Raw genomic sequence first — 13232 nt, forward strand, 5'->3', positions numbered from 1 at the left:
CCATGTTCGACTATAGTACAGTCGATGTAGTGCCATTCGACATTTTAATAGTAAACCATATATATATATATATATATATATATATATATATATATATATATATATATATATATATGTTACTGTAGATATACACATGTATATACCTAGGTTATGGTACAGCAATTACGGCTAACATATGTTCAGACCGGGCATATGTTAGTGGGAGGTCCAATCAACTAACGTCTACCTTCCACACCACCCCAGCTAGGCCGGTGAGACATTCAGACACGCAATAAAGGTAAATACACTGCTGCTTTCCAGACCACCGGTAGGAAAGTACCAGTGGGAGAGATCTGCAAGGTCTACACTTTAAAAATGTATCACAGGGTCCCTTGTGGGACACCAAAAATTTCTATAATAGGCAACCCAATAATGATTGCTGTGACCAGGATGTAGCCATACACGGAACAGTAGGTTGTGCAAGTCTGATAACACATGGTTTGACAAAACGTACGACATGTGTCCCGAGATGGGGAGAGTGTGCAGTGTGTAGGGGTGTGTTCATACCCCAGCTGCACTCACAGTAAGTATGAGTCATGAGTGCTGTAGAGGGGTGTCAGGTAGGGGAATCATGGGTATGCAATAATGGGCCTAAGTGTGCAGGTATTGGTTGGCAGAGATGTATTAGGCCCGCCCCGTGGAAGTAATTAATATTTCTATGTGGGCATAGCAGACACCCATACCTCCCAAACCTGAAGAGCACATCTACTGGATAGTCCGTAAACCACTGGGGGAACACATAGGGATTATATCAGTGCCCTGTACCCGATTATCATAGACATCCGTGATTACAAATCAGAATCTAACACAGTCCTAACTAAACACTTCCAGAACTATTGATATTGGGTGGACAGGTGGCAGAATACATGTAATGACTAATGACAACATGTATGAGTCATAAACAGCATGTACCTCGACAAATGTGAATGAATACATATGCCTGTGACTGTCAGTGGGTCAGGTTAATAGAATCAATCATCTAAATGTGTCCCTGAGGATGTTATGCAGTGTCCCTGATACAGTGTTCATTCTCCCCCATTCGTATGTGAGTTCTGCTAGTGACAGAAAGCACATATTCTGCCGACTACCTTAGGTAAATGATAGCATAATTGTTTGGGGTTACCACCTGTTCGCCTTTGTGAGTGACACTCCCCTCTGGGCAGTTGTGTCCTGCAAAATGAATGTTATTATGGCACATGGCCTGTGATTTTGGGCAAAGAATCCATATATTGTCTGTAATGGTTGCATAAAATGATTTTGTTGTATCTGAAACACCTAGATGTTATAGGAAACAGTATTAGCAACTATAATGCTACAAGAATAACCTTTACTTATGCAAACCGGTGAAGTAGTCAATTTTCTACTGGCTATGGGTATGTGTTGCCTTGCCAAATCTGACATCTCTACATATAGGTCCTATAGGGCTGCCACCTTTCCAAATGGCCAAAGTGGGAACTGCTCTGTAGAAATGTCAGATGTATAAGGTCAGAACATACCTACAGCCGTGCATAGTACATAAATATATGTATTAGCACAAATCAAAGCTTAGTCTAGCAGCAGTCAAGTTGCTTATGCTACTTCACATAACATATAGAAGTGTCATTTATACAATAACTGTTACATGCAACTATTAGAGAAACGAAGAATATAATATTGTTCTGTAATCAGGACATTTGCTATGCCTAGATTATTCTTGCATGACACATACGCCTAATGAGGGACTGTCCCATGCAAAGTGGGACAGGTGTTAATCCTAAAGTCTCACTTCTGCCAATTTAAAAGGTGGAAAACCTACAATAGGTATGCGGTAGCATGACCCGGCAGACGGATGTGGTTACCAAAACAGATTTACTTGTCTGCATTGCAGAGTATTGGTTCCTATGTATCAGCCAGATGGGAGCAGATTGTATGAGGAACACGCATATAATCTGATTAACTCACTGGACAGGCCGCCGATTCTGTACAGTCGAATGCCATGCCGTCACCAAATGGTCAGCCATACATACTGTAATCATGTAGTCCAATGTAATAGGCATCACAAGGGATTGCGCCCACCCAGCGTGAATGACAAATGCAAGCACCAATGTCGGTGCATGTGCAAGTGAGGGAGTGAGCGGGTGTAAGCGTGTTTGGCTACCAGTATGTGAGTATTGCACTGTTAAAGAAATGTGGAGTCTAAACAAGTATAAGAAGCTGTAATCAGAGGTCAGCAGTGCTTAACCCCGCGCAAACCCACACACAACTGCTCTCAACTGCTGCAGTGTTCCTTACTCACTCCGTATCCAATGGCCTTGTTCTGGCCGCAAACAAAGAACCATCCTTTGCAAGTGTTGGTAGCAACACCCTGTGCACACAGCTAATCTGAATTACCAGTACACCATGGCAAATATACAGACAATAGACAGTACCACACACATACCATACAGCACAGTCATCCAACAGTATAGCAATGTACCGGCAGATATGTCCGGACCACTGGTGTTTGCAGACCTGACTGTCTTGTGTTTAAGTGTGTGAGCATGCCCAGTATGACCGTTACGCATGTTGTCGACTGACATTACCGTCATACCTTCATGTGTTTGAGCATGCCCAGTATGGTCAACTGGATCGCATGTGTTAAATGTCCAGGTAGTCAGTACTGTGGTGCTGACCCCTGCGTTGTACACTGACAGGTGGCATGCTGCATCTGCAGGGTATCCATCGGTCATGTGGCATTGACTGTTGCTACATTTCTGCACAGCGTGGGGGGACATCCAACTGTATCCACATTCCTACACAGCACCGGGGGGAGAGTGCACATGACTGTTACATGTGTACGTTGGAAGGGGGGCACAGCTGACAGTTGTACACTTTTGCTACTACTGTACTGGTATGTCAGGTACTCCATTTCAGTGTGTGGTCCTACTTAATGTGCTGGCTAGAGGCATACCAGTGTACTCCAGATCCTGGCTTTAATTACCAACATATTGGTTTCAGACGTCCTAGCCTTCACAACCTACATCCAACTGCCTGGCCTGCTGTAGTCTGTCTGTGTGTGTCTGTGGGGGGGTGGGGTCATCCATTGGGCATATTCAGAGGCCATTGTACAGCATTTGTCTGTGTTGGTCCATATCTGTCCAGCTGGTTGAGACTTGTGTGGGCTGTATGTACATACATGATGTTCAGCCCATAACCCGCAGTGGGTTAGGACACCCTGTGTACTACTGGCTACTATTGTGACCCCAGTATGTGCTACAGATGTCATGGTGCCATTATGGACATGTACTGTCTGCTGCCCTAACATTTGGCCACCAAATTCCCTTGCATGCTCACATCCATACCATAGCTACAGGTAAAAACACATTCTAATACAACTGCCAATTGGTAGGTTGATTGACTTACCTTGAGGGTGTGCCAGACCTGAGGATGGTGCTGGAGGGCTGCCTATGTCAGATGCACACAGTACACTTCCTATACATGGCTGAGCACAGGTAGTGTCATGTTTGGCATCACTTTTACTGTCTGTGCGAGTCAGAGAGGATGACATTCCCTGGGTACCTACTGTGTCAGTGCATATGCTATGCGTTGCATCTTTGCCAAGGCCAGGTCATACTGGGCACATCTCCTTTCGCCTACTGGGTCCGGCTCAGGTAGTTCTTCCTCCGAGTCACTCTGTGCCTGTACAGGCCTTGGCATTGGTGGGGGGCTGTGTGGCCCTGTCCCATGCTGTTCCCACTGCAACTGATTCTGCAGGATCATATTGTGTAGCATAGCACATACCATAATAATTTGGGTGCGTGTAGCTGGTGAATACTGCAAGGCTCCACCGGATGTGTCCAGACACAGAACAGTGACCAGAGCATCCCAAAAACACGCTCAATTATATATCTTGCCTGAGCGTGTGGCTCATTATGGCGTAGTTGTTCAGGGGTGTGTGCATTTCTGATGGGTGCCATCAGCCACGGCCCCAGTGGGTAAGCAGCATCCCCCACTAGATGACTGTAGTGGATGTCCATATTGGCAAAAGTGTGGTACAGCTGGGTCAGATGCCATATATCTGAATCGTCATAGCTTCCGGGGCAGCCAGCACACACATTCAGTATAATGACCTGGGCATCACATACAACCTGGCAGTTGATGGAGGGGATGCCCCTGCAGTTAATGTAGGCCCTACCCTGATCACTGGGTGGTGCTTTGATGCATACGTGTGTGCAGGGTATAGCACCCACTACCCCCGGGTAGTCTGCCATTTGGTGGAAGAGACGCATATTGCTGGTCAACACCTCACATGTGTTGAGGAAATGTCCGTGCTCACTGGCATGTGATGACATGGCATCTAGGAACTGGTGGCATACTCTGGATGCAGATGCCTGTGAGATCCCCATGATATCCCCAGATGTGCTTTGGGAGGTACCTGTGGCTAGTATACCTAGGCCTACACATACCTTGGTATCCACTGGGATGGGTTTCCCTCAGCCTGTTCGATGTGTCAGGCGTGGCCGGTACAGCTCAACCATCTGCTGTAGAAGGTCTCTGTCCACTCCATAGCACTCCACTATCTCCAGCTCATGTAGTCCCTGGTAGGTTACCCTGGGTCTGTAAAGTCTTCTCTGTCTCCTCACTGAGGGTTGTTCGGCAGCATTCACATCCTCACCACCCTCAGCTTCCTGCCCATGTTGGTCTATGTTGCCTGCTGCAGCCCTTTTCATTTCGTTGGATTGTTTCGTAAAATTTCCCCGCATGTATACACCGGTGGTGTATGGTGTGGAAAAAACCCGTGTGTATGGTGCTTGCTCACTTTATCATAGTGTTCTGGGCCGTGCTGGGCCTGTAATCTGCTGATTGTGCTAATTATCACCTGTTTGTGCAGCTTGTTCACCTTGACTACTCTCCTACTGCTGTTGTCCCTCCCAATTGCACTAGGCAGGTATAGACACACCCCTAGCTTAGGCGTGCTAAGGCAGGAGCAATCCCAAGACACAGGGCTCCAATGTACATACAGTATGCCTTACACCCCCCATGCTGTCACCTATATTCCAGTCCTGCACCCAGCTATCTATACACATACACTCTTGGGATCTGCATCACACCCTGAGGATAAATGGGATTCACTATTTTCCACCTTATTTGCATAGTATTGTCTTCTAATGCATAGTTACATGACCCATACTGAGCCTCCAAAATAATAACCACTGCTTACTGTCACACTGATCTGCACACAACTGGTTACAAGCACCTTACTATCACCGTATTCAATGTCCCTTGTTCTTCCCAGCAATAGAATAACCGGTCTCTACATGCCTCGAACCAGGGACCCTGCACACAACAGACAATGTGCTTTACCACTAAGCCATGGCAGATATACATACATCCAAGGTGATCACGAACAGATCATCCAGCTCAGGCATTCAAAAGTATAGGATATGCATTCCATCATGTAGATTTATGTGTGCTAATGTCCACACACACACACACATATATATATATATATATATATATATATATATATATATATATATATATATATATATACATATATACACACACACACACACACACATACGTAGATATAGAATATATATCACAACAGAGAATCACGTGACACCAAATCATTAGACAAGAATGAAAAGGAAACCACATGCGTCTTCTGCATTATGTACTGGTGTTACTATCAAGGCAAGTGTGTTTCGTTGTGTCACATGGGTCAGACTGTATTAAGGGTAAGATTAGGGCTGCTGACATGTACTCACCAGACCTATTGGCGAATGCATGTGTATGTCTTGCCAACCCAGTCTCTTGGGCGATTGTGACATTTATGGGCACTAGGTTCATAGATTCATAGGTTCATAGATTAGTACTAGGCTAACTGCACCTGCAAGCCATTTTAAGCCTAGCCAATTATCCCCTGTGAGATTCAAACCCTGTACCTTGTGTTTGTAAGGCAAACACATTAATCATTAGGCCACCCTCCCAACCCAGGTGGCCTATAGGAAAACAACAAAACACGCTCAACACATCCTGGAGCTAGCCACTCACATATACCAACACATAAGATATGACTGCCAAACACACACACCTGTCATGCCTTGGAATAGAACACCTACCTGTCTATTCTATCACACTACAGCATTACGCAGTTACAAAACACTCTACCGAGATTACTGGGACACAGCACTCCCAGAGGCATACTTCTAGATGGGTGACATCATCAGCAATGGAAAAGACACCGATAGGGATTGTATGGAGTGTGAGCAGTCTAAAAGCCTTATTCGGTCCACAGGCAGATGGAAACACATGCACACACAGTTGGCATGGCTGGGATTAGAACATAAACCTCACTAACTTATCACACTACAGCATTACGCAGTTACAGAATGCGCTACCGAGATTACTAGGGTACAGCACTCCCAGAGGCATTCTTTTAGGTGGGTGACATCATCAGCAATGGAAAAGAAGCCGATAGGGATTGTATGGAGTGTGAGCAGTTTAAAAGCATTATTCTGTCCCCAGGCAGACAGGAACACATACACAATAGGCATGGCTGGGATTAGAATGCAGACCTAACTACCTTATTACACTACAGCATTATGCAGTTACTGAATGCACTACCGAGATTACTGGGACACAGCACTCCCAGAGGCATACTTCTAAGTGGGTGACATCATCAGCAATGGAAAAGACGCCGATAGGGATTGTATGGAGTGTGAGCAGTCTAAAAGCATTATTCTGTCCCCAAGCAGATGGAAACACACACTTGGCATGGCTGGGATTAAAACACAAACCTAACTACCTTATCACACTGCAGCATTACGCAGTTACAGAATGCGCTCCAAGATTACTAGGACTCGGCACTACCAGAGGCATAATTCTAGGTGGGTGACATCATCAGCAATGGAAAAGATGCCGATAGGGATTGTATGGAGTGTGAGCAGTCTAAAAGCATATTACTGTCTCCAGGCAGATGGAGACAAACACACGCCAGTGGTGTGATCAAGACAACTGCCTATCTGCAGACCATTATTACAACACTACATAGATACGAGACGCGCCACAGACACTACACCTTTCAAGACTGCCAATATGACCTTCTAGGAATGCGGACATTGACATGGATGCTGGCAGTTACAATGTACATACCTGTGAACCAGTGTGTTCAATGTAGGAATCCATCCTGAAGTGTGGTATGGCCATCTGTTGCCTGGACAACCACTATCGCTATACAGGGTTACAATGACCATGCCCATACACATAGAGGCACATAACTGACACAAGGTGTCACTGGGCATGCTCACACACTTAGTAGCAAAGGGCTGTTTTGTATGCACTCTGATTCTAAACACGGAAGGGCACAATATGTCAATAGTTGTCATTGTTAGCATGAACGCTGCACTACATATATCTGACACCAGTCTTCTACACAAAGTCTGCTGCTGTCCGTCACCTTAGATGTACCAATCTAAACCTGGCACACTAATACCACCTGTGGTGATGTCCTGCCAGGAGTGGCTACTTCGCCCATATAGTGCCATTCATAGACGAATGTCCTGAGACCAGGTTAACACCCTGACACCTAGAGGACAACTGTATTGTATGTGTATGCTAAACAGTGCTAGATGTGTAGCATTCGTAATTACAGCTGCCAATCTAGATCCAACAATGGGGAATACTGACATCTGTGCAGTGAGGAACACCTGGCTGAAGGCTCAGTTGTGCACAATAGCACTACCACCGTATACATCGGATACAGACATGTGGGCCATAACACCGTTACGGACCGCTCCAGGTGGTGGTGTCCCAACGTACATGAAGGCCACTCACATGTACTGACCAGTACACCCTCAAAAGCCATCACAGATGTGTCAGGAGCAGATCACAGTGTCAAAAGCCGCATTCTAGGATGTAGCCCTCAGACATCACCATGTCCTTGGACCAGCAACACACATCCATACATGTGGCAGAACATATATTAGCACAACACCATGTGACCCATGACCAGTGGACTGTACCTAGCTCTACAGCAACTGTGCAGACTACCCATGTACTGACACAGTTGCATTATGTGTTATGCAATGCAATGATATCACTGTTTGTAACCAGGTCGGCTGTACACATAACAGGGGCCCTGGGTCATATACACCTCCACAGTTGTATGCACAGCTGTCCACAAATCTAGCAATGACAGTTTCTGTGGTTTCATGTCAGTGTTTCACTTACTTTTGTAAGTATTGCACATGGGTAGCCAGTGTGATGGATTAAAGATGCAACCTGCATATTGTGACCAGACCATACATTATGTGTACATGTGTTAACTGGACACATGGTGAATAGATCTGTCCATTAACATGCCTGATACTTATAACTGTCTCACCTGCAACGGCCTGCTGTCTCTGCGGAATGCCAGAGGTACCTATATAGGGGTGACACAGCAGTATGATCATTATCCATGACTGTATGACAGCTACAGGGTGCAATGTGCATGTTAACACATTTGCCAATACAATAGGATATACTATGAAGTATGCACATGTGTGCCTACACAGGGTAGCATACTATAGTATGCAGCATGTGTGTATACATGCCTTGCATATGATGTTACATTACATATTGTACAGTGACACATGCAACCAAATGGGATATAATAGTTATATGTGCAGTAGTGACTTACCAGGCAACTCCAGGCTTGGTGGTTGAGAGACACCCACCTCCACGATGGCAGCTAGGGTTTGTGGATGCTGTTCTGATGGTGTTCCAAGGTTGGCCAGTAGCTCCTTGATACATATGAGTGGGGGCTGGGTTGGTGGCCCACTACCTGTTGCACCTTGTTCCCTGACGATTGCATTTGCACGCTGTTTCACACGTTTGATCAGGTCCATGCAGTGTCTGCGCATCTGCTGGTATGTGCGGTTATGGCCACCTACATCATTAACCCACCTGCGAAGTTCCTGCTACAGGTCATCACGCTGCTGTGCATGCTGTGGCACATGGCTAAACAAGACATCATAGTTGTCTTGGAAGTAAGGTATAAGGGCCTCATCCTCCAAGTGGGTATAGGCTGGGAGCCTTGCTCGAGTCATATCTGGAAGACATAGTGATGGAGACAGGTCACAGTCTCTCGTAGATGCACAGAGATACAGCTGCACATACATGTGTATTACATTTAGTACATATGAACACTTGTCTTTGCAAATTTTCATGACACTGACACCACTGACATGTTTGTGTCACACACATGTGACACCCAATGGGGATTGGATATTATCACCATATATGTGTGTCACCTGATTACATTGCTCATACTTCATGTGGATGTTGTCTTGTTATGGGCATGTCTGTTTGCCTGTACTGGTGTTCTTACCTATCAGCACATGCCTGGATGTGTCCACATTAATGCTGTTGACCTTGATGCTGTGTATATGTCACATATCAACACATACACTGCCTTAACGAACATGACCTGTGACAATGCAGACATGCACACAAAAGCCTTTACATGCATGTGTTTTGCCATATACATCTACACGGCACTGTACAGCAGTTCAACATCCTGACACATATTGCCTGTGTTGCACATGTGATACACATGGGACAATGGCTAGCCAGATGGTATTTGCAGGGATGGTTGTCAACTATAGCATGGACAGCCATGGCCATTTAGTAGTCTGTATGCCCTGGGCCATGTATGACCGTAGGATGTAAGGTTTTTTAGCTGTAGCCGACAGCCATGTTTCTGGCGTCAGGTGAAGCAGTGCCACATAACTGATACAGACGGTTAATGATACATCTATCATGTGGTCATCACACCATGTCTGACAGAGGTGAAATATGCAGCTTTGCTGGACAGGGTTGCATAGTATGGCAGGAGTATGTAACGTGTATGGCACAAGGATCTGTCCAGCATGTGGCGATCCTTGTACTAGGAAGGTGGATGTCCATGATGTATGTATTTCAGATCAGGATATGTATATGTTTTTATGCAGGGTAGGCATCATGCTACATAGTGGAGATGAGGATTGTGAAGGCTGGTGTCACCCATCCAAACATGGGCAATACCCCTTAAAGGTGATATGGGATCCGATATTGGTCACTTGAGTGATGAGTATGGCTGTACAATGATCTCCATGCTCATGGATGGCACCCTGTCATGACTAGGGTTGCCTCTTATGACTACCTAATAGGCTTGGTGACGTCACTAGCTCAGGGAGGTAAACTGCACAGCTCCATCCCTTACACACAGTGTCCATTATGTTGACCGCTGCCTAGGTGGTAGTTCATGGGTACAGAGTTATTAACCTAGTGGTGACAATGCAATATGCAGCTGTCAGATTGTGCACATATGTCTCACACCTCACCCACAAAGCCCATTCTGTATGTTGTCCACAACACTAAGTCAGCTATTGCTCCTAGGTCATAGCCATTCACATACTTACATACGCAGATGCCTCCCATTTGTCTATGTGGTATGGGCTACAATGAGGGGGAGTACAACAAATTAACCCTTTTTTACTGTAGCTGCCACTGGTGTGATATGCACATATCACTCAGACACCTTTTGTAGTGTTGGTTCTGTCAGCAGTCCACTGGCAGAACACTCCTGTGACATACAAAGGTACATCTAGTATACTAAGTGCAGGTGGAACACAGTATGGGTGATGATGTCCTATGACCTGTCACAGGTATGATATGCAGTGTGAAATCATCCATACTGTCATCTACATCTTTACTGCTAACAACATATACATGGATTAAGGTTCATGGACTTTCAGACCAGACTCAGCAGAGTAATAGTGCAGTGCCTCCCATTATGAGTGGTGTCTCCACTTTGTGGGTTGTGATAACTGTTGGTGTGCACCATTCAGTGTTTTCACAGACTGACATGAAGCTATGTTTTACATGATGTGTATGTGTAGAGCAAACTGTTTTGCCATATGTGTATGATACAACCAGGGATGTGGTCAGGTCACATGCAGCCTGAGAGCACCTTGTACCATCATAGTTATGGTTACAGGGGCTGTGTAGTGTTCATGGATATGTGATTGTGTACCTGTTGGGGGGCAGTGTGTTTATGTTATCCGGCACCCTATCTGTATTGCTTATTCATGCTCAGCACTTGTTCAGAATATGTAAGCACTTCATGATCTACTAATTACTATAGCACTCAATCCTCCTCATTTCCTACAGGTAAACACTGTTTGTACTTACATTTCCCACTTGCTTAGCGTAAAACAGCTGTTGTACACACTTTCCTCACATATCTAGTGGGAAATATTTAAATATTCAGGCATGTTGAAGTGTCAATTTCCAGTGTTATCGCCTGTCTATATGATGAATATGGGCATCATGAGGCAATATAGAAATTGTCTCATGTACACAGTCAATGCTCCCCTTGTAACATACAACACTACAACCTGTGGGAGATGCACATATGTAGCCATGCTGGAGGTAAAGCTCTATCCAACCCAGACTGAACCTGACAATCATGTGGGGATGTTAAACGTTTGCACCACAACACACTCATCACGTAGTCTCACTAGATCTCCACCACCACAGGCCACACATAGTAAGACTACAACATTTGCGGAGCCTCTCAATACTACTCTGTCTAGGCAACAGAGAACTCCAAAGCAGAAACACAGGTAGCCCCCATCACCCAACACAACACCAATTACTTATAACCCACAGACTCAGTGTGCCCATCAACTACAGCCAATAGGGCGATATAACGTACCCAACACACTAGTCATAGGTGGCTCTATAGGCGGTCACACTGATGTCCCACTCAGCAGGCATCACAAGGTGATAGTCACTTTCAGCTGGCTGTTGGGTAACAGGATCCGCAACATAACCTATGCACTCAGGTCACTCCTCATCAGGTAAAATATGACTGTGTCATTCTCCATGTTAGTGTGAATGCCCTGAGATGTAACTTCCTGGACTACATGTACAGAAACATGGAATAGCTCTCCGATCTTGTAGCCCAGGCAGGTATCGGCCTAGCCCTGAGAAGCAATCGGCATTTGTCCAGACTGATAATGCAGTACAAGGACTGAATTATTCACTTCAGCAGTTGGCTAGGCTTCTGGTGTCATTCCAAGGGGTATCCAGTGTCTGTCTGCTTTGAATGACATGGTCGACAGAACACAATGCTTTGGCACAGATGGCCTGCACCTGTCGGCCCTGAGATTATGGATAACGTCTAAGGCTCTTGCTGCTCCTATAGTGCCTGTTTTAGGCACAGTTCAAATAACATATTCACCACCATAACAGGAACAGGCAAGCAAAACCTGAGGGTAATGCTACTCAATGCTTGACATCTTCATCTCAAACGCACTCACCTGAGGAACTCCTTGTAACTGACCACTTTGATATCTCTGCAGTGACTGGGACCTGCTTCTAGGCTCCTGAGAGCACCTCCTGCACTAATAGGCTATTACTCAGACCACACCTTTCAATCATGTAACCAGGACCGGAACACCCATGGTGGAGGTGTGTCCATATTTCCCAAGGATATACACACCTCCAGGCTGGTTGCTTAGGACAATGCATCAGAGGTAATCCAAGTGCAACTAACTGTGGCCATAACTGCTATACAAATTGTAGCTTGCTACAGATTCCACACCATACCCCACGGTTAACGGTCCTCACTTCTTGTTGTGTAATGGAAAGTAGGGTTCAAACAGAAACTACTGATGTGCGACTGACACTGCCCCACCATTAACTGGGATACCTACTCATGTACCGACACATTAGGCCAATGCTTTCTGGGATTCATAACCTCCAATCGGCTGGATCAACCTATCCACACCACCACCAGTGCCAACAATATCCTAGACCTGGACATTACCAACATGTGTGACTGGTGTTCCATACCTGGGGTTATCTCCTCGTTGGTCAGATCCAAACGTATGCTAATCACCCTTGCTATCCACATCCTGGCACCACACCCTTTACGGAAAACACAGTGCAATATTTCTACAAAGCCAACTTCAGGCTTCTTATGACAGCAGCAGTAAATGTCGTGACACCCGTGCAGATGGACAATAGAGTTACAACCGCTGAATCATCCACAACTGCACTTAACTAGCACTTACACAACTGCATGGATGGATCATGCTATCCCAAACAGAGCCATGACAGTACCCACCAGAAAATGGATGCCACTCTGGTGGTCCATTGCAATGGACATGATGTACAACAGAAGAAGGAGACTGTTGCAA

Source organism: Protopterus annectens, chromosome 6.part0 (assembly GCF_019279795.1).
Source record: "Protopterus annectens isolate FY-2018-M chromosome 6.part0, PAN1.0, whole genome shotgun sequence".
Classification (NCBI taxonomy): Eukaryota; Metazoa; Chordata; order Ceratodontiformes; family Protopteridae; genus Protopterus; species Protopterus annectens.